Source organism: Mytilus edulis, chromosome 4 (assembly GCF_963676685.1).
Source record: "Mytilus edulis chromosome 4, xbMytEdul2.2, whole genome shotgun sequence".
Lineage (NCBI taxonomy): Eukaryota > Metazoa > Mollusca > Bivalvia > Mytilida > Mytilidae > Mytilus > Mytilus edulis.
The window spans coordinates 58,067,440-58,092,093 of NC_092347.1; the positions used below are offsets into that span (position 1 = coordinate 58,067,440).

At 35.1% G+C, this 24,654-nt stretch overlaps 1 long non-coding RNA gene across 1 annotated transcript; it reads left to right on the forward strand.

Moving 5' to 3' along the window:
* Nucleotides 1-3,812: 3,812 nt before the first annotated feature.
* On the forward strand, nt 3,813-11,237 carry LOC139520055 (uncharacterized). Its single transcript, XR_011663806.1, has 3 exons — nt 3,813-3,969; nt 5,028-5,135; nt 11,079-11,237. It is a non-coding gene; the product is annotated as an uncharacterized lncRNA (long non-coding RNA).
* Nucleotides 11,238-24,654: the final 13,417 nt, after the last annotated feature.

Genomic DNA, 24,654 nt, shown 5'->3' on the forward strand with positions numbered 1-24,654 from the left:
TGATTGACACGTTAAATTCATCCATTGACTGGGACAATTTAGGTGAACGTTTGTATGTAACGACCACCGCTCACTATGTACCTTTTAAAGACACTTAAACTATGGGGTCACCAAAAGTTCTCAACACCTTAATAAAGTAATTCGAAAAACTAATCAGAAATAACACGATGTTTTGATTTATATCAATTATATAAATCAAAACATAAAGGTTATTCCTGATTAATTTTTTGAATTATTTTATAATTAAAGGCGTTAAGAAACATTTGGTGACCCCACAGTTTAAATGTCTATCGTAGGTACGTCGTGAACAGTGGTCGTTACAGACAAACGTTCATGTAAATTGTCCCAGTCAATGGGTGAATTTAATGTGTCAATCAATGGCGACAGCCACACTGTTTTGAATTTCATTCTAATATTTAACCTGGCGTTAGTTCTACTTTAATCAGCAGCAGCTGACGATGTTTTTGAACGGGGTGGGAAGGGGAGAATCGAAATATATCCCGTGCATTTAGTCCGTGTCTGCTCCTCGACAGAGAAAATTGTAGAACAAAAGTTTCTTGTATTCGTTATTTTCTATGTAACGGTCATCATGTCGACAAAAACAAAGTGTTCAAAATTTAGAATTGCATATCCTAAGGGAAAACTGTTTCAGTGCAGATTTTTTTCAAGAAATGAATGGGGACATAGAGTGCATTATTGACAATGTTGGATTTTTGCGAGAAAGTGAATATGCCTTATGGTCGTTATTGACCAATTCATGAGTAACCTTATTTTCATATCGTAAAATAATTAGCATATGCACAAAGAGGTGGTTATAGATTAGTTTAAACAATATTTTATTCAAAAAGTGCATAAATTATATATAATTATACAATATAAAATACAGGGATTCGGAAACAAGAAAAACTTATATAAATCCGTCTCCCGTGGTTATAGATTGAAATAATTCTAGGAGAATAAAAGAGTAAGCAAAAAAAAAAGCAACAACAAAAAAAAAAAGAAAAATAAATGCTATCTGAGAGGTATTCGATTAAAAAAATAAAATTTCTAATATGAACATTAAATATTGTCGGTTAAAAAAAAAATCTTACTTGGACGCCTCCGGTGCGGGAGTGTTTCTCGCTGCATTGAAGACCTATTGGTGACCTTCTGCTGTTGCCTGTTCTATGGTCGTTGTCTCTTTGACACATTCCTCATTTCTATTCTCAATTTTATTGTACTTATTTTAACTCAAATATGAACTTATTTCAGATACACGAGAAATTAAATAACCATTTTCACATAATGACTGAAATGATCTCCGTACTTCAACGTATTGAGGTAGATGAAAAAATACATCGTAGTACATCAGCCATTGCAGGAAAGATTGAAGAAATGTTTAAACCCTTTGGTGTATTAATTTGTGAAGTCTATACCGCCATTGGCTTAACCGGAAGTGACGTTCCTGACAGAACGATGCCAAGTCCTGCTATTCTTTGTTCTGTAAATTCTAGAATATCAAGACACCTTCGTGATTATATTTTACTTGATCGGATGAGAATTACGTCTGCTTTTTTACAAGATGAGTATGAACATCTGCTACAACAGATTCCATGAATCTTCAGATATTAAGAATGTAGTTGTACGACATTAAACGTTCTTTGATAAAGATATATTTAATAGGGCAACTGAGTTTCTTGATATTTCAGTATCGTTTAAACTAAATTAAAAAAAAATGAATATGTAAGCAACGATCAGCAACGTTCATTTGCGGTTGTCGCCACCAAGTTTTATTTACAAGTATCTAGAATCTGGGTATTGCTGCAGTTTTGATCGTCTTAAGACTGTTTTACTTGAGGTATTACTGCAGCTTATTTGGACCATAAGGTCTTGACTACCCGTGAATCGTCTGCATGCATTAAAAATCATTTGCGCTTACTGTTGGATAGTATAGGTATCGCGAAATATACGAAATTCGCATCATATTAATTTCCATCTTAATATATCGGATGTGAGACAAAAACGAATCGTTTATCATGAATTGATCAATATTTAAAAGTTATCGGAGCGCGATTTATCAGGGGAAATTTTCTTAACATCACCAACATTCTCTGTATTCCCATTCTCATATCTTGTCAGATTATTGTCCGTGTTAGATATTCTTTTTCTAAATGACACTGGAGTTCATTCACTGGCATATACAAAAATAATCTTCAGTCCGTCAAGAAGATTTTGGTGTTGAAAGTCGAAGTGACACTATTTTTTCACTTAACAAAGTTCACAATGTCCCACAGGCTTAAAACGTGTTTCTGAATGCCAATAAGGCTCTGCCACATTATTTATGTATGTGCCTGTCCCAAGTCAGGAGCCTGTAATTCAGTGGTTGTCGTTTGTTTGTGTGTTACATATTTGATTTTCGTTCGATTTTTTTACATAAATAAGGCCGTTAGGTTAGTTTTCTCGTTTGATTTGTTTTACATTGTCTTATCAGCTGACTATGCGGTATGGGCTTTGCTCATTGTTGAAGGCCGTACGGTGACCTATAGTTGTTAATGTCTGTGTCATTTTAGTCTTTTGTGGATAGTTGTCTCATTGGCAATCATACCACATCTTCTTTTTTATACTAACATACAAAAAAAGTTAATTTACTTTTTATTATTCAATTCGTTAAATTTTGCTGAATTTTTATTTAGATTTGAATGTTTTGCTTATAAATTAGATGGCAAATTCAAAGTGCTTTATGTGAATAAGAGGAAATGTGGGAAAATGAAAATATTTTTTGTTTTTATCAATATTATAAATTATCGATGGTTTTAGAAATGAACACATAAAAACAACTGTATCAATGAGTCTATATACATCCAACGGAGGGAATACGGGGAATTGCAGAAAATGGTACAAATCTACCACTAAGCAGTGCGAGGCGAAACATTTTTTTACCATTTTATGTAGAAAACTATATATATTGAAATCAAAGAAGGCCCACGCCCTCTACGCCCCCTCCCCTGAATCCGCTACTCAAAAAGCAAAAAGACATAAAATTGAGTATGGAAATGGGGAATGTGTCAAAGAGACAACAACCCGACCATAGAACAGACAACAGTTTATATATATGGAGTACTGCATGAGGTTTAAATGTTATCTATGCAAGATTATGGGATATATATATATATATATCCCATAATATAAGTACGTCTGAGCCAGTGACAACTCTACAACAGATTTATCCATATTTATCCCATAATATATATTATATTATATATATTATGGGATAAATATGGATAAATCCCGGCGAGGGAAGAACCAAAAATTTGCGAAAGCAAATTTACAGATCTAATATTGTTGGGTTGATGTTTAGACGAGTTGTATATATATATATATATAACTCGTATACAGAAGAGTATTCATCAACTCCCAAATCAACTGAACTACATACAGACCGAGATATGGCCGACCGTAATTCGGATCAGCAAGGGTAATATCGAACTGCATGTCGATTAATATAATCATGTAAAAAATGCGCTAAATTATAGGTAGGCACTTAAAGTTAACCATCGAGAGACGTTAACCACCGAGAGTCGGTTTTTAGACCCGCCCAGTGCACCTAAGCACGCCTACTTTTGGAGCTCTTTAGTATGAAGATAAGAAAAATATACGAAATTACGGAACTGTATACCCTGTTTTATCCTTGTAGTTGGTGTTTCTTGCGCATGCGCACAAAGCACGGTGATAGTTACGGTTACTGACTCAGGAACCTTGTATATTATATACGTTTAATAAACTGGATCCTTGTTGTGTTCAGTAATCGATACACTACGATGGAATTACGGACCAGTTTAACATAAACATGGTAAATAGATAGACAGCTGATAATCATAATTGATTAAGAAATAACCTGGAAGAAGAAATGAGTTAACTATTGATTACAACAGAGACGAGAATGCCATCGTGTTTGTTCTGCTAAAAAAAGCAGGAACATTGGAGTTTATGGTTAGATTTTAAATATTTATTGTCTCCAAACTGGGTAAATTTGATATAGTAACACCCCCCCTTTTTTTATTGTTAGTTTCAAGAATAATTAATCGTCAAAACTTATCCCCTCCCCGACATCAAAGGAAGTTAAATGTATTATCCCAAAATTAGACCAAATTTTTATGATATAAGGACGTCTTGACAAGCTATTATTTTATTTTGTTTTGTTGGGTTTTTTTTTGCTTTGACGTCTTCCTCCTGTATGAAAAAAAAACATAATAGACCCCCCCCCTTTTTTCCCCATAATATAGCTTTTTAAGAAGTCATAACTATTTGGACTACCCCTGAATATATTTCAGACAGACTCTTCTCTAAAAAAATGTAAACATGATTTGAGAGAAATCTTTGGAATAGTTTTTTAAATGATTTAATTATTATGTCATGTATATAATTGACATTAACATAGTTATAAACTGAGACTACTAGTATAACACATAGTGTTATAGTAGTCTCAGCTATAAACTTTCCATTGTATTGACCAATATGACTAACTCATATGCTCTTTCCCATAAATGTCACAATATCAATATATTACAGTAAAACTGATAGTTTGATGACATTGTTTAAGACTATTGACCTCAGGTCAGCCTAAACTGAGTTTAAAACGTACTGTAATTTATTCATTTAAACAGTTCAAGACATGTACCTTCTGAAATGTGATTGCATCAAAATTAAACCTAAGGCATAACATACTTAGTGTGCAGGAAGTGCCACCAAATAAATACTGATTTGTAAAATTAGATGATGATATTTGTGAAGTCAAAGATATTATAGCTAGTTATAACTGGTTTTAGATATAAATCTGAGTAAAAGGTTGATTTATATGTGCTCTTTCATGTTTAGATTATAATTTAAATTTAATCTTTTGAAGTTTTTTTTATAATATTAAGACATTAAAATCACAATTATTTATTTATACACAAAAAAATAATTTTTGTCCTTTTTTAGTTGAATGACTGTACACAAACATTATACACACATAATTTTGATAATTCTGTAATGTTTTTTTTCTATAGCCCCAGAATGTGACAAAAGACTTATTAATCCAGATTTACAAAAAATAGAAATAGTTCAGCTACCATAAGACTGCTATGACAAAAATTTTGCAGTTTCCAGAATTTGAGGTAGAGTATAGTTAGGAATAGTTTGATTATGCAGATGCTTAGTTTGCCATAAACAATTATGCCCTTGATACAAAAGCAGAGGAAACAAAAAAGTATGAAAATAGTTGAAAAAAGTAATCATTATTACCTAGTCATATACTGTAAATAGAAAAAGAGAAAAGCACTGGTTATGATTTGGTATTTTTAATAGCATTATCATTTGTCCATAACTTGGAATATATACTGGATTGAGCTTGACATTTATTTAATATCATTGACACATGGTTGCAAGAAATGAAAGATGGTAATTTAAACCTAGCAATTTTAGTAAGATTTAAAAAAAAGCTTTTGATTTGGTAGAATATGACTTTCTTTGTTTAAAGCTCTACATGTATGGATTTAGTGAGACTACTGTTAGTTTTTTTAAGTCGTACCTGAATAACAAAAGGTATACATTTGTAATGTTAACTCTGAACAACAACATGTAAAATTTGGTGTTCCCCAATGTTCTATACCTTGTCCTCTATTGTTTGTGCTATTTATAAATGACCTTCCCTTATGCATTAAAAATTGTGAAACAGACCTATATCGTTGTATATGCTGATGACACCACTATTCATAAATCAGGGGGAAACATCTAGAAAATATAAATGATGATGTTCAAGAAGATTTATACAGGGTTGAAGAGTGGTGTAAAATGAATAACATGTTCATAGATGCAAATGAAACAAAATGTTTGATTACTGGAACAAAGCAGAAACTATTCAGACTTTTCAACCAAACTTGATAATAAATTAAAGTATTACAAAATTCTTCATGTGAAAAAATATTAGTTTCAAAATTGACAGCCCACTAAGTAACTGGAGAAATCAAATTGACCAAGGTTGTGCTAATATATCATCCAGAATATACCATCTTTCTTAAATACATTTTTTTTATATAACTGCAAGAATACATAATACAATGGGTGTTCTGCCCCTAATTGACTACTGTTGTATTATTTGGGATGAATGTAAAAATTGAGGGATAACAAGAATTTTAAAAATCCAAAAAAAGGGCAGCATGATAAATTCTAGATGCAGATCCGTTATCCCTCTTGGTATATAGGAGCACTATATTCTATGTTAACCTCCGCCAGTAGGTATAAACAAATACTGTTGATAGACGGTATATAGGAGCACTATATTCCTTGTTAACCACCGACGGTAAGTATAGACAAATACTGGTGATAGACGGTATATAGGAGCACTAAATTGTATGTTAACCACCGACGGTAGGTATAGACAAATACTGTTGATAGACGGTATATAGGAGCACTATATTGTATGTTAACTACCGACGGTAGGTATAGACAAATACTGTTGATAGACGGTATATAGGAGCACTATATTGTATGTTAACTACCGACACTAGGTATAGACAAATACTGTTGATAGACGGTATATGGGAGCACTATATTGTATGTTAACCACCGACGGTAGGTATAGACAAATACTGTTGATAGACAGTACATAGGAGCACTATATTGTATGTTAACCACCGACGGTAGGTATAGACAAATACTGTTGATAGACGGTATATAGAAGCACTATATTGTATGTTAACTACCGACAGTAGGTATAGGCAAATACTGTTTATAGACGGTATATGGGAGCATTATATTGTATGTTAACCAACGACGGTAGGTATAGACATATACTGTTGATAGATGGTATATAGGAGCACTATATTGTATGTTAACTACCGACAGTAAGTATAGACAAATACTGTTGATAGACGGTATATGGGAGCACTATATTGTATGTTAACCACCGACGGTAGGTATAGACAAATACTGGTGATAGACGGTATATAGGAGCACTATATTATATGTTAACCACTGACGGTACTAAGGTATAGCCAAATACTGTTGATAGACGGTATATAGGAGCACTATATCTTATGTTAACCACCGACGGTAGGTTTAGACAAATACTGGTGATAGACGGTATATAGGAGCCACTACCGACAGTAGGTATAGACAAATACTGTTGATAGACGGTATCAAAGAGCACTATATTGTATGTTAACCAGCGACGGTAGGTATAGACAAATACTGTTGATAAACGGTATATAGGAGCACTATATTGTATGTTAACTACCGACAGTAGGTATAGACAAATACTGTTGATAGACGGTATATAGGAGCACTATATTGTATGTTAACCATCGACGGTAGGTATATACAAATACTGTTAATAGATGGTATAAAGGAGCACTATATTGTACATGTATGTTAACTACCGACGGTAGGTATAGACAAATACTGTTGATAGACAGTATATAGGAGCACTATATTATATGTTAACTACCGACAGTAGGTATAGACACATACTGTTGATACAAGGTATATAGGAGCACTATATTCTATGTTAACTACCGACGGTAGGTATAGACAAATACTGTTGATAGACGGTATATTGGAGCACTATTTTGTATGTTAACCACCGACGGTAGGTATAGACATATACTGTTGATACACGGTATATAGGAGCACTATATTGTATGTTAACTACCGACAGTAGGTATAGACAAATACTGTTGATAGACGGTTTATGGGAGCACTATATTGTATGTTAACCACCGACGGTACGTATAGACAAATTCTGTTGATAGACGGTATATAGGAGCACTATATTGTATGTTAACCACCGACGGTAGGTATAGACAAATACTGTTGATAGACGGTATATAGGAGCACTATATTGTATGTTAACTACCGACACTAGGTATAGACAAATACTGTTGATAGACGGTATATGGGAGCACTATATTGTATGTTAACCACCGACGGTAGGTATAGACAAATACTGTTGATAGACGGTATATATATAGGAGCACTATATTGTATGTTAACCACCGACGGTAGGTATAGACAAATACTGTTGATAGACGGTTTATGGGAGCACTATATTGTATGTTAACCACCGACGGTAGGTATAGACATATACTGTTGATAGACGGTATAAAGAAGCACTATATTGTATGTTAACTACCGACAGTAGGTATAGACAAATACTGTTGATAGACGGTTTATGGGAGCACTATATTGTATGTTAACCACCGACGGTAGGTATAGACATATACTGTTGATAGACGGTATATAGGAGCACTATATTGTATGTTAACCACTGACGGTAGGTATAGACAAATACTGTTGATCGACGGTATATAGGAGCACTATATGGTATGTTAACTACCGACGGTAGGTATAGACAAATACTGTTGATAGACGGTATTTAGGAGCACTATATTGTATGTTAACTACCGACAGTAGGTATAGACAAATACTGTTGATAGACGGTATATGGGAGCACTATGTTGTATGTTAACCACCGGCGGTAGGTATAGACAAATACTGTTGATAGACGGTATATACATTGTAGGAGCACTATATTGTATGTTAACCACCGACGGTAGGTATAGACAAATACTGTTGATAGACGGTATATAGAAGCACTATATTGTATGTTAACCACCGACGGTAGGTATAGACATATACTGTTGATAGATGGTATATAGGAGCACTATATTGTATGTTAACCACTGACGGTAGGTATAGCCAAATACTGTTGATAGACGGTATATAGGAGCACTATATCTTATGTTAACCACCGACGGTAGGTATAGACAAATACTGGTGATAGACGGTATATAGGAGCAACTACCGACAGTAGGTATAGACAGATACTGTTGATAGACTGTATCAAAGAGCACTATATTGTATGTAAACCAGCGACGGTAGGTATAAACAAATACTGTTGATAAACGGTATATAGGAGCAATATATTGTATGTTAACTACCGACGGTAGGTATAGACAAATACTGTTGATAGACGGTATATAGAAGCACTATATTGTATGTTAACTACAGACAGTAGGTATAGACAAATACTGTTGATAGACGGTTTATGGGAGCACTATATTGTATGTTAACCACCGACGGTAGGTATAGACATATACTGTTGATAGACGGTATATAGGAGCACTATATTGTATGTTAACCACTGACGGTAGGTATAGACAAATACTGTTGATAGACGGTATATAGGAGCACTATATTGTATGTTAACTTCCGACGGTAGGTATAGACAAATACTGTTGATAGACGGTATTTAGGAGCACTATATTGTATGTTAACTACCGACAGTAGGTATAGACAAATACTGTTGATAGACGGTATATGGGAGCACTATGTTGTATGTTAACCACCGACGGTAGGTATAGACAAATACTGTTGATAGACGGTATATACATTGTAGGAGCACTATATTGTATTTTAACCACCGACGGTAGGTATAGACAAATACTGTTGATAGACGGTATATAGAAGCACTATATTGTATGTTAACCACCGACAGTAGGTATAGACAAATACTGTTGATAGACGGTATATAGGAGCATTATATTGTATGTTAACCACCGACGGTAGGTATAGACATATACTGTTGATAGATGGTATATAGGAGCACTATATTGTATGCTAACTACCGACAGTAGGTATAGACAAATACTGTTGATAGACGGTTTATGGTAGCACTATATTGTATGTTAACCACCGACGGTAGGTATAGACACATTATGTTGATAGACGGTATATAGGAGCACTATATTGTATGTTAACCACCGACGGTAGGTATAGACAAATACTGTTGATAGACGGTATATAGGAGCACTATATTGTATGTTAACTACCGACGGTAGGTATAGACAAATACTGTTGATAGACGGTATATAGGAGCACTATATTGTATGTTAACTACCGACAGTAGGTATAGACAAATACTGTTGATAGACGGTATATAGGAGCACTATATTGTATGTTAACAACCGACGGTAGGTATAGACAAATACTGTTGATAGATGGTATATAGGAGCACTAAATTGTATGTTAACTACCGACGGTAGGTATAGACAAATACTGTTGATAGACAGTATATAGGAGCACTATATTGTATGTTAACTACCGACAGTAGGTATAGACAAATACTGTTGATACACGGTATATAGGAGCACTATTTTATGTTAACTACCGACAGTAGGTATAGACAAATACTGTTGATAGACGGTATATAGGAGCACTATATTGTATGTTAACCACCGACGGTAGGTATAGACAAATACTGTTCATAGATGGTATATAGGAGTACTATATTGTATGTTAACTACCGACGGTAGGTATAGTCAAATACTGTTGATAGACAGTATATAGGAGCACTATATTGTATGTTAACTACCGACTGTAGGTATAGACACATACTGTTGATACACGGTATATAGGAGCACTATATTGTATGTTAACTACCGACGGTAGGTATAGACAAATACTGTTGATAGACGGTATATATATAGGAGCACTATATTGTATGTTAACCACCGACGGTAGGTATAGACAAATACTGGTGATAGACGGTATATTGGAGCACTTTATTGCATGTTAACCACCGACGGTAGGTATAGACAAATACTGTTGATGGACGGTGCAAAGGAGTACTATATCGTATGTTAACCACCGACGGTAGGTATAGACAAATGCTGTTGATAGACGGTATATAGGAGGACTGTATTGTATGTTAACCACCGACGGTAGGTATAGACAAATACTGTTGATATACGGTATATATGAGTATTGTATTTTATGTCAAACATCGACGATAGGTATGGACAAAATCCGACAAATACTGTATACAGACAGTGTATAGAAGTACTGTATTGTATGGTAAACACTGACGGTTGGTATGGACAATTTCTGTATCATGCATCAATTGTAAATAAAAGTATCATGTGAGTGACACAGGCTCATTGAAGCCTCTAGTTTTAATATTATTAATTTGGAGATCTGGTCTAATTTATCATTTTCTCTATTACATGCATGATAACTGCAACAATTGAATTGAAATAAAAGTGATAATATTTCTATTGTAGGTTATCAAGATTTAGTGTTTCTATACAAGTGACAAAGATTGAACAACAAAAACATCTCAAACTTTACAGGACAGAGTAGACTTTTTTCACTGTGCTTAGTTTTGTCTTTATGTCTAAATTATGATACCTTTGAAAAAACCAATAAAATATGGAATAACATTTATTTCTATCTTATAAAGTAGAGTGAAGAAATAAGGGGTCATTGAAAACATAAGAATATATTGCTATCATATATGCAGATCAGCAGCCCATACATTTGCTATAGCACATAAATATGGGACCAATAATTTCAAGTTGCCTTTTAAAAAAGACCTTATTAATGTTATGCGAGATACCACCAAAGACCACTAGGTGTTGATCAAATGATATTGTAAATAAGAGGGTTGTCCAAAATATTTCCAACAGCTGTTTGATATACACTACCTTAATCAAACCACAATGGTAAAAAAACAGTTTTGGTCAGTCTTAAAAGAAGCAAATATAATTTAGAAAAAGTGCAAGCTGTTGATAAAAACTACAAATAACTGCCAGTCCTAAATGTGGGTGGAGATTACCATTTAGCACAAATGAGTTTCTGGACTAAAGAAAGTAATTTCGGCACAAACCGATTATACCCTTTCAAAAACTATGTGTAGTCCCTTTTATAAAAGTGGCAGATTATCTTTCTATCTAGAGTATCTATGACAACTAACTGCTGCTCCTAGTGACGTTAGTCTTTGGTTTTTGAAAAGATTGGATATATTGTCACAATTCTTTTCTAAGGTACCGGTCTGATAAACAGGAAGTAGCCAGATTAGCTACTAAATATATGCACACTGAAATATAGTCCCTTAAAATTCCCATGGCTGTGTACATGTTCAGATACGAACCATGAAAATTTTGTTTATATCTTTAGAGAAGTAAAATCAAGTATGTATGTCTTTAGTTTTGTCAAATTACTGTCTTGTTTTGTCCTGTTATTAGGTAACAGTACTGATACAATACTGTAAAAATACGGAGATGTGGTATGATTGCCAATGAGACGCCTACATGTATCCACTCAAGTTCAAATAAAGTGGATGTAAGCAGTTATATGCAACCATACAGCCTTCAACAATGAGAAAAATCATATCAAATAGACCCTTGTAAATAGGTGTTGATCAAATGATATTGTAAATAAGAGGGTTGTATATTTCATGACGGTATAATACTAAACCCCTAACAGGAGGGATTGTGCCTGATATTCATATGATGAAGACATAATCTTTCACTCAGTTTAATTAAGGTCTGGTTCTGGCATGTCAATAACTGCTAGTAGTCTGTTGTTATTTATGTATTATTGTCATTTTGTTTATTTTCTTTTGTTTCATATTCTGACATCGGACTCGGACTTCTCTTAAACTGAGTTTTACTGTGCGTATTGTTTCGCGTTTGTTTATTCTACATTGGCTACAGGTATAGGGGAGGGTTGAGATCTCAAAAAACATGTTTAATCCCGCCGCAATTTTGCGCCTGTCCCAAGTTAGGAGCCTCTGACCTTTGTTAGTCTTGTATGATATATAATTTTAGTTTCTTGTGTATAATTCGGAGCTTAGTATGACGTCCATTATCACTGAACTAGTATACATATTTGTTTAGGGGCCAGCTGACGGACACCTCCGTGTGCGGGAGTTTCTCGCTACATTGAAGATCTATCGGTGGCCTTCGGCTGTTGTCTGCTCTATGGTCGGGTTGTTGTCTCCTTGACACATTCCCCATTTCCATACTCAATTTTATAGTATGATTTACATCTGCAATAATCACGAAACAATCAGAGACAAGTTTGGGTCTAAATCTGTATGTCCCACATAATCAAATTGACCGAAGAGAGAGGCGTAAGATACTAAAGGCTTATTCAAACACATAAGTCAATAATAAACTGACAAAACCACGGCAAAAAAAGAGAAAGATTAAAAAACAAACAACAGAATGCAAAACACAACAAAGAACATCACAGACTGAACAAAACGAACCTCGCCAAAAAACTGGTGTGACCAAATGACTAATTTATCTCAGCCTTACATTATTTAGCAGACCCTTTATTATACCAAACCAAACAAAGTTCTTTATGGTACAATGTTTTTGATCCATCGGTCTGTCAGTCCTGTTCTCGTTATTGCAACTCCTCTGAAACCACATAACAGAGTTTTATAAATCTTTGTAGATAATGAGGAAATTATGAAATTATCAATTCATTGATTTCCTATATACTCCTACAACAGTTTGTCATAAAATCTGTCTAAAGACCACAACAGAGTTTCATGAATTTTTTAGATAGTTAGGACATGCTATGTAAATGTGCATATTGGCAGAAAATCATGATTAATTTTTTTATGCCCCACCTACGATAGTAAATGGGCATTAGTTTTCCGGTCTATGCGTCTGCTCCTTCGTCCGTTTTCTCGCTTCAGGTTAAATGTTTTGGTCAAGGTAGTTTTTGTTGAAGGTCAGGTCCAATAAACTTGAAACTTAGTACATATGTTTCCAATAATATGTTTTTTTCTAAGCTTAATGCCAAAGAAGGTTTTTTTCCCCTATTTCACGGTCCACTGAACAAAGAAAATGATAGGGCAAGTGGGGAACGGTGTACGATGGACACATTCTTGTTTTTGTCGAGCCTGCGACTTTTGTCGCAGAAAGCTCGACATAGGAATGGTGATTCGGCGGCGGCGGCGACAGCGTTAGTTCACTTCTTAAAAGCTTTATATTTTAGACGGCGAACGACCTGGATGCTCCATACTTTAAATGCAGATGCCTTAAGTTTGGAAGTTTCCGTCTGTCACATGTCCATTGTCCTTGAACTCATTTTCATGGTTCAGTGACTACTTGAAAAAAAGTTAAAGTTTTTTGTAATTTCTCTCATATTATGGGTAACTATGTTTAGTATTTGCGTACCTTGGTCAGCATGCCAATCAGACAGTTTTCACTTGACCTCGCCATCATTTCATGGATCAATGAAAAGGGTTAAGTTTTTGTTGGTCAAGTCTATATCTCAGATATTATATGAAATATGTCTTGTATATTTGGTGTATGGAAGGATTGTAAGGTGTACATGTCCAACTGACAGGTATCATCTGATCTTGACCTCATTTCCTTGGATCAATGGTCAAAGTTAAGCTTTTGAGTTTTGTTCGTTTTTTCTAATACTATATGCAATAGGTCAACTTTATTTGGTGTCTGGAAATATCTTATGATGTCAGCCTCGCAAGTCTCATTTGACCTTGACCTCATTTTCGAGGTTCATTGTTCAGTGTTTAGTTTTTGTGCCAAGTGTCATCTGACCTTGACCTGATTTGTATTGAATGATTGTAAGGTGTAAATGTATTCCTCATTTTGGTCATATGACCTTGATCTCATTTTCTTTGGTCATGTTATTAATAAGTTTATGTGATAATTGTAGTAAAACTTTATATTTAGGTCTATCAACATAAATAAGGCGAGAAATTTCAACGTGTGTACTCTTGTTAGGAATTAGGAACTATGCCTTCTGAACTTAGAATTTCGGCCTAAATATACTTCTGCATATCTTCTGAAATTACACAACAGAATTTCATGCGTGTTTGAACTAAATAATCTGTTGAAATTTTGTTTGCTTAGTGACAATGTCGGGCTGTGAAGTATGTGAGCGTGCTCACAAAGGTTCTTTGATTACACACAGTCAATGCATTGTCTGTGCTTCCCAGATACAGTCTGTATGCATTTTCTTTGTTGTAAATTAAATTAAGTTTATGTATTGTACGTCGTTCTTAGTCTTTATACATTGTTTATATGCTTTGACTATGAGTCTAAGATACTTCTATTGTCGGTATATCTTAGATTTAGTCGGTTAACACTGTCTATGGATCAGAGACACAGTATGTATGCATTGTAAGTTGTTCCAAGTTGAAATAAAAGTCTGTATGTTTTGCCTGTTACTGCAAGATAAAGTGTGTGCACTGCCTGTGGCTCTTATATACAGTCTGTATGCATTTTCTGTATGCTTTATCTATGGGTCTAATTTTTAGATTCAGTGTGTATACAAACTGTATCTCTGACCCATATACAGTGTCCAAAAAAACTCTGTTTCAAGATCTCTAACCCATATACAGTGTGAAAATGATCTTTGGTTCTAAGATGCATTTTGTTTGATTGGCTGAATGCTTAGTATATATTGGTTTCGATATATGGTCTGTATGTATTGTATGGATCTTATATATTTGTATTTTTTTCCATCTGATGAGTAAGCCTTTTTCAACTGATTTTTATAGTTCGTTCTTATGTTGTACTGTTACACCAAAGTCCCAGGTTTTTGGAGGTTTGGGATCCCGCTAACATGTTTAATCCCGCCACATTCTGTATGTATGTGCCTGTCCCAAGTTAGGAGACTGTAATTCAGTGGTTGTCGTTTGTTTATATGTTACATATTTGTTTTTCGTTCATTTTTTGTATATAAATTAGGTCGTTAGTTTTTTCGTTTAAATTGTTTCACATTGTCATTTCGGGACTTGTTATAGGTGACTATGCGGTATGGGCTGTGCTCATTGTTGAAGGCCGTACGGTGACCTATAGTTGTTAATTTCTGTGCCATTTTGGTCTCTTGTGGAGAGTTGTCAGTAGTGTTTGTTGGACAGAATGAACCCATAAAGGTGGAAGTCGGACGCTGACGCTATATTTGGACCTGGGTGTGAACGCCGACGCCATATTTGGGCCTTAACGCGGACGCCATGGTCGACCATGAAATCGGGACGCGAATTTGAGGTTGGACCGTATGATTCGGACATCGAGACACCGACGTCATATTTGGGCTTTAAACTTGGACGCTATACCTTAATGTTGCATCAGACTACCCTTTAAAGTGACGTCATACCCTTAAAAGTGGACGGTATATTCTCGAAAATGGACGAGAATTTGTCTTTGATAAACGCTTACCCAACCCCTAGGTAATAAGTCTGTGATAATTCTGAAAAGAATCTTCTACCTCTTAAATAATTAACTGCTTATACATGTTTATAACAACTGTAAGAATTCTCCAAGATATACTATTTATATTAATCAGTAAAACTGTCACTCAATGCAGTAGGCGGAACTATTCCCGTGTAAAGAGAATTGGATTAAAATGTTTGATATCAATACATAAAATATTTGTCTTTATCTTTTTAATTATTGGATTTCTTATCTTATTAACATGACAATCGTGAAACATTCAGTAGTATTGCTTTCTACGGAAGCCCATTTAGGACCTCCCAAAAATATAAAATTATTTGAATTCGAAATCACGAATTTAAATTGTTATCTCGAATTTTATAATTCGTTTTAACAGATTAAATTTGTGATAATGAATTGGTGAAAATCGTTATAACAGATCTTGTAATTCGTTATTAAGAATTAAATTCCTTATCACAATTTTTTGTAATTTTTGATAACGATAAATTCGTTATAACGATTTTATCGTTGTAACGAATTGTAGAATTTGTTTAAACTGATTAAATTGTGATAACGAATTTGTGGAATTCGTTATCACAGTTTTTATTGTAATTGGTAATTTCAGATTAAAATTCATTATCACAGATTTTTAGCTCACATGGCACACAGAATAAAGAGAGATTTCTTCCTCACTCTGCACCCATCGCTGTTTATTACTTTTACAAATATCTTCTTCATTAAAACCTTTTTGACAAAGTGAAACAAACTTGACCGCAATCAATTTAGTTTTAACGCATTTTACACTATACCTAGAAATTTTTGTCGTGTAAACGGGTGGGTTTATTAGCCAGTGACCCAGTTTACACACCGAAACTCTCCGGGGGAAAATATGTCTAATTCTCATATTTCTTGACCGAAATATTTTTATTTTTTATTTTCTACCAAAGTTTTTTTAAGCGGTGAATATCATTAGTGTGTGTACCTGGATACATTTTACACAGATGCAACGGAAATAGTTTCGCCAACATGGTTTATCGAAATGTAAACCTAGGGATGAAAATCTTAGGTATTACACTTCGATTAACCATGTTGCCGAAACTAATTCTTTTGCTTCTGTGTAAAATATATTAATTGGCGATACACACGAAGGAAATCGCCTGTCTGAGAAGACTTTAAATTAAGAAAAAGGAATACAAATGTTACTGTCACGAATTATGGGTATCAAACACATTTTTTTATGCCCCCGCCGCTAGGCGTGGGAGAAGTTTAGTCTAGCCCTTGTCCGTCAGTCCAGTCCGTTTGTCGGGTACGTTCCCAGAAATGGTTTCCGTTTGCCTCAACCAAATGTTATAAATTCAACTTATACACTATGCCAATTACTAAAACACACAGATAAAATTTGAAATTGAAGGGCGTCTCTTTTATAGTTCGTGAGTTATGCCCCTTTACAAATGGTCAAAGACGTAGTGTTTATTCTGTAATTTCCGCTCTCTACATTTAGTTTGCCTCAACCAAATGTTATTGAATTAATACACAATGTTTATTAACACAAAACACTGAGTCTGATGATCAAGTTTGAAATTGGGTGACGTCACTTTTACCGTTCTGAACTTGTGCCCATTCAGCGCTAATTTACAAAAACAAAACAAAACCAACAAACAACCAAATTAAGTGTCCAATAAATTTTGCTAATTTTTAAAATAGAAATCGTTAAAACTAAATTGCTCGTGGTCAAGTTTGTTTAACTTTGACCAAAAGGTTTCAGTAAAGAGAAAAAAGCTAACTTAACCCTGTGTGCCAGGTGAGGTAGTTCAAATTTAGGTGAAAATGTTTTTAATCTGGAATCACAAATTACATTAAAAAAAAATGTGATAACAAATTCCACAAATTCGTTATCACGAATTTAATCCGTAATAACCATTTATACAATTCGTTATAACGATTTTAATTCGGTATCACACATTACAAAAAATTGTGATAACGAATTTAATTCGTAATAATTCGTAACGAATTACAAAATCTGATATAACGATTTCAAACAATTCGTTCTCACAAATTTAAGCTGTTATAATTATAAAATTCGTAATAACGATTTAAATTCGTGATTTCGAATTCAAATTATATTTGTGGGAGGTCCTATGGGCGTCCGTAGCTTTCCGACTTATTTGAACCACTTAATTAATATCCTATGGTCCTGTTTAACATGACATCTCAAATAATTAGATTAAGAGATAAAGCACATGTGGTGATTAAAAATAAGTATCTTTATACACTTTCTTTCAATAACATGTTTACAGGTGTACACTTTTTTATTTGGTTCTAATTAACGGACACCAATTATAAAAATATAGTCTGTGACATTAAATAATTATCTTTATCTTTTAGATAAGAATGACAACCGTAAACATTGAGTAGTATTGCATTCCAACTCATTTCAACCACATATAATTACTATCATATGATTAGGATTTCAACCCAAATGATTAACTAAAACCACGTCTGGTCATTTAAAATTGTTTCTCATTTAACATAATCTTAACTATATATTTGAAAATTCCACGGTCGTAGTTGGTTTTTATCTACACGGATAATATATTTAATCAATCAATATTTATATACAAGGAGTTTGGATTGGGTTTACAGAATAGAGAATAATGGACGAAAAAATAAATAAAGAATGATATGGGCGAGAAAAATAAAGAATAAAGAAATATGACCAAAATAAATATAAAGAATAGTGAAATAGGGACTGGTAAAATATATCGAATAGAGAAATATACGGCTGCTTAAATATAAGGAATTAAAAATTATGGGATGTTAAACTATAAAAAAATTATAAAGGAATACAAACAAATACGACTGTTACAGTATATAATTACAGTAGCATTTTTTGTTTGTTTGTGCACGTGCAAGAATTATGTCCGTGCAGAGAAACAAGAACCGGTTTGAACCGGTAAAATGAGATGATTCTGGCTCTGTAGGTGGCCGGCTCTTAGCATACGGTCCAATCAAACAAGTTTTATTTCTATATAGTCCTTAACATAAAATTATGATGAAGATTACTAAATGCTTAAGGAAGAAAGATGATCAGGAGGATTCATTAATTATACAGAAACACAAAAAATTGTATTGACTATAAAAATTATTTCAACCGTATAGAAGATAAATTAGTCTACTGTACTTATACACAACACATTTTAGCCTATTGCAAGGCAAAATTTATGTTCCTATCCAATATACCCTTTATCCCGCGGGGTGGCCTCTTTTACAAGACCTATACCTATTGTATTTATGGTTAACGTGTTCTAAACATTCATGAATTATTTGCCACTGGACGTTAAGCAATCAATTACTATTTCCGTTTATTTCCTTAAATACGGCTTTGAGTATAACAAAGCTGTAAGAGAGATACTAAAGGTTTCACTGGAATTTACACTATGGACGAGTTTTGTTTATTTATTAATAGCGAAAACTCGCTTTCATCCATTGTTTGAAAATAACGTACGTGGCAATTTCAAAGTGCGCCTTGCAAAACGCTATACGTTGGATGGATCGTGGGAATGTGCATTGAAGGTGACGAGACGTATGTACTTCTGTTCCGATTTCGTGCACCAGTCGTACGTTAGGGAAAATCTCTCCATATTCTCCAGTCGATACGATTAAATGAAGATATCACGGACGTGACGTTTGGGAAACCAGTCTATTTCACGGTAACCAGGAATGAATTGTATCACATCGAATTTGTTTTGAGATACGATCATCTTCAAATATGTCGTCTAAAAGTTGACCATGTATTTCTCTTGCTATATTTTCGAAGGAAGTGAAGTAAATCTATAAGAGGAAACTACTCACTGTCATTTAGGAAATTACGAGTATGTTTAATTGCAATATTTGCTGTAAAGTGTATGTGTGGCCGCACGATCTTCAAAGACATATAAGGAGTAAGCATTCTTCCGATTAGCCACTATACCACCCAGGTGTTACCCAGCAGCAGCAAAAGCAGTAACAGCAGCAGCAGAAAAAGAAGCAGCAGCAGCAAAAGCAGCAGCAGAAGGCTTTCGTGTTTAGACACCCTTTCACCATGATTCTGTCCGGTCCAACCTCCTGCGATAAAACTTATTTTATTTTATTTGTTTCAACACATAAAAAAACTGTGAAGTCCTAGTCCAGACAGGATCGTTTGGTTGTATAAAAGGTGGCAACCTCTTTACGAGGAAATACAACGAGCATGCAGTGCTTCCACGCGTTGAATTCATTCGTGGAATTCCTTTTGATCTCGAAAGGGACGATTTTTTCGATCCCAACATTCGAAACATGATCCTATTAGATGACCTCATGTCGACATCGGACAAAGACTCCAGAATAAATGATTTGTTTACGGAAGGGTGTCACCATAGGAATTTATCGGTCGTCGTTTTTAATCAGAATTTATACTTTGGCAAAGACCCCACCCAGAGACGAAACTGTCATTATCTCATTCTCTTTAATAACCCCATTGATCGACAGCCCATCGTGACTCTTGGCCGACAGATGTATCCTTCTCGAGGGGACTTCTTTCTCCGGAAATTTGAAGAGGCAAAGAGGACACCTTTCGGGTACTTTCTTGTTGACCTAAAAGCTAGAACCCCAGAAGCCTCCAGATTGCACACAGAGGTCTTGCAGGTCGGTCAAGGAGAGACACCAGACGGACAGAGGGATGACGACCGTCTCTCGAATACTTTTGAAGACGATAGTTCGGTCTCATCAGACGAAGATATTGCCGACGAGACAACACATATTTCGTCAGAGGATGCTGAAACACGGAAAGATCTCATCGCCTGTCAGGATTGCGGAGTACTTAGTGTTTGCTCACCTACGTGGATGAGAAGCCCAACGTCAGCAAGGTTGTGGGAATAAAAACGGCATTGCCCTTAACGATGACCGGGAAAGATGTAGAGGATGCTTTGAGTCGATTGCCCGTGACTGTTTGCTGTGCAGAAGACTTGCCTAGATATGTGAGCGACAGGCGTAGAAGGTTTGTGGTCAATACGGACAACTGTGATCAAAAGGGGAGTCATTGGGTTGCATTTCATTTCCCCGCATCGGGTCCATCAGAATTTTTCGACTCCTTAGGACGATTACCGGAAAAGTACCAACGCTATTTCAGAAATGTACTCATCGTCAATGGACCGAAATACTGTGTGGTTTGCAATCAAATCCAACCCGATGATTCAGATACATGTGGCCTGTATTGCATTTATTACGTCAAATTGAGATGTCGGGACTCGAGATGAAGGACATTATCAACAACTTTTCATCCACTGACACGATTCAGAATGACAGTAAACTCGTAGCACTATTTGGTTAAATGAAAAATAATGATACAAAAAAAAAATAATGAAAAAAGAAAGAAAAAAAACAGAAGAAAAGAAAAAAAAATCTTAAACACCTACATGGATGTATAGCAGGTCTCAAGTCTTGAAAAACTCTTTCTAGGGTCACTAAAAGTATTCACCCTGGAGGGTAGCCTGATCAAACATTAAGATATAGCGTCCAGGATTTAAGCCCAAATATGGCGTCGGCGTCTCGATGTCCGAGTAACATGGTCCAACCCGAAGTTTGCGTCTTGATTTCAGGGTCGACTATGGCGTCCGCTTTAAGGCCCAAATATGGCGTCGGCGTCTGCGCCAACTTTCGAATATGGCGTCAGCGTCCGACGTCCACCTTAATGGGGGTCATTCTGTCCCACAAACACTACTGTTGTCTCATTGACAATCATACAACATCTACTTTTTTATATTATATATGTATTATCTATACGTATATATTTTCTATATACGAATTTTACATGTTTAGATGATGCAATGAAAATTCAGAAGATATGTGGTAATATTGCCAATGGAAAACTTATCCACCAAAGACAAACGAATGTGAATCAGCCATGAGTTACACATATGTATTCATGTAAAATGCAATTAAAACCCATTCCTGACTAGATGTGACGAAAAACGAAAACTAACAGCCCGATTAATGCTGAAACGATAAACGTAAAATTAATATCAAAGACAGCAACCAATAACAATACAGTGCTCCTATATATCGTCTACCAACAGTATTTATCTATACCTACCGTCGGTGGTTAACATGCAAAACAGTACTCCTATTTACCGTTTATCAACAGTATTTGTCTATACCTACCGTCAGTGGTTAACATACAATATATAGTGCTCCTATACACCGTATATCAACAGTATTTGTCTATACCTACTGTCGGTAGTTAACATACAGTATAGTGCTCCTATACACCGTATATCAACAGTATTTGTCTGTACCTACCGTCGGTGGTTAACATACAATACAGTGCTCCATTACACAGTCTATTGGCAGTTGTCTATACCTACCGTCGGTGATTAACATGCATTCTAACATGACGTCCTTCAAACGCTTTGAGTACACACCCGTGGTAAAATATGAATATATTGCCAGTGCTGTTCCGATTGTACTCCAACGTCATATGCTTTTTTATGAATGAGATACCCGACGTCATAGAACAATGACGTTAGAATGTAAGCATTTTACGGGAAAATACACGCTTGTGAATCCGAAAATCATCACAAGGAAACATACACAAATGATGCTAAAATGTGGCAAAAGCCCTTTATTGTACATCATATAAGACATATAAATAAATTATCATTCAAATTCATCCAAAACTGTCTAAATACATTATTTTAAATAGTTTAAGCATGTCACTAATGCAGTTTGCTCCGTTCTTTTACGCTAGTTTATTAGTGCGTTTATTTATGGGAACGGCAAATATTTGCCTACACCTAGAGCGCTTCGATCCAAAAGAATTGCCGTATGTGTCCTATCAGAATCGAAATAATTCATGGGGGCTTGAATATATCTAGATTTTACCACGGGTTGTCCCTTTATGCCGATATTTTACCCCTCGCTATCGCTCAGGGGTAAAATATTTGTCATAAAGGGCCAACCCGTGGTAAAATCACGATATATTCAAGCCCCCATGAATTATTTCTTAATTCTAACATGACGTCCTTCAAACGCTTTGAGTACACACCCGTGGTAAAATATGAATATATTGCCAGTGCTGTTCCGATTGTACTCCCACGTCATATGCTTTTTTATGACTGAGATACCCGACGTCGGTGGTTAACATGCAATACAGTACTCCTATTCACCGTATATCAACAGTATTTGTCTATACCTACCGTCGGTGGTTAACATACAATATAGTGCTCCTATATAACGTCTATCAACAGTATTTGTCTATACCTACTGTCGGTAGTTAACATACAATATAGTGCTCCTATATACCGTCTATCAACAGTATGTGTCTATACCTACTGTCGGTAGTTAACATACAATATAGTGCTCCTATATACCGTCTATCAACAGTATGTGTCTATACCTACTGTAGGTAGTTAACATACAATATAGTGCTCCTATATACTGTCTATCAACAGTATTTGTATATACCTACCGTCGGTGATTAACATACGATATAGTGCTATTACACATACCGTCTATCAAAAGTTTTAGTCTTTACCTACTGTTGGTACTTAACATACAATATAGTGCTCCTATATACCGTCTATCAACAGTATTTGTCTATACCTACTGTCGGTAGTTAACATACAAGATAGTGCTCCTACATGTGTATATACCGTCTATCAACAGTATTTGTCTATACCTACTGTCGGTAGTTAACAGTCAATATAGTGCTCCTATATACCGTCTATCAACAGTATGTGTATATACCTACCGTCGGTAGTTAACATACAATATAGAGCTCCTATATACCGTCTATCAACAGTATTTGTGTATACCTACCGTCGGTGGTTAACATACAATATAGTGCTCCTATATAACGTCTATCAACAGTATTTGTCTATACCTACTGTCGGTAGTTAACATACAATATAGTGCTCCTATATACCGTCTATCAACAGTATGTGTCTATACCTACTGTCGGTAGTTAACATACAATATAGTGCTCCTATATACCGTCTATCAACAGTATTTGTCTATACCTACTGTAGGTAGTTAACATACAATATAGTGCTCCTATATACCGTCTATCAACAGTATTTGTCTATACCTACCGTCGGTGATTAACATACGATATAGTGCTATTACACATACCGTCTATCAAAAGTTTTAGTCTTTACCTACTGTTGGTACTTAACATACAATATAGTGCTCCTATATACCGTCTATCAAAAGTATTTGTCTATACCTACTGTCGGTAGTTAACATACAATATAGTGCTCCTACATGTGTATATACCGTCTATCAACAGTATTTGTCTATACCTACTGTCGGTAGTTAACAGTCAATATAGTGCTCCTATATACCGTCTATCAACAGTATATGTCTAATACCTACTGTCGGTAGTTAACATACAATATAGTGCTCCTATATACCGTCTATCAACAGTATGTGTCTATACCTACCGTCGGTAGTTAACATACAATATAGAGCTCCTATATACCGTCTATCAACAGTATTTGTCTATACCTACTGTCGGTAGTTAACATACAGTATAGTGCTCCTATACACCGTATATCAACAGTATTTGTCTGTACCTACCGTCGGTGGTTAACATACAATACAGTGCTCCATTACACAGTCTATTGACAGTTGTCTATACCTA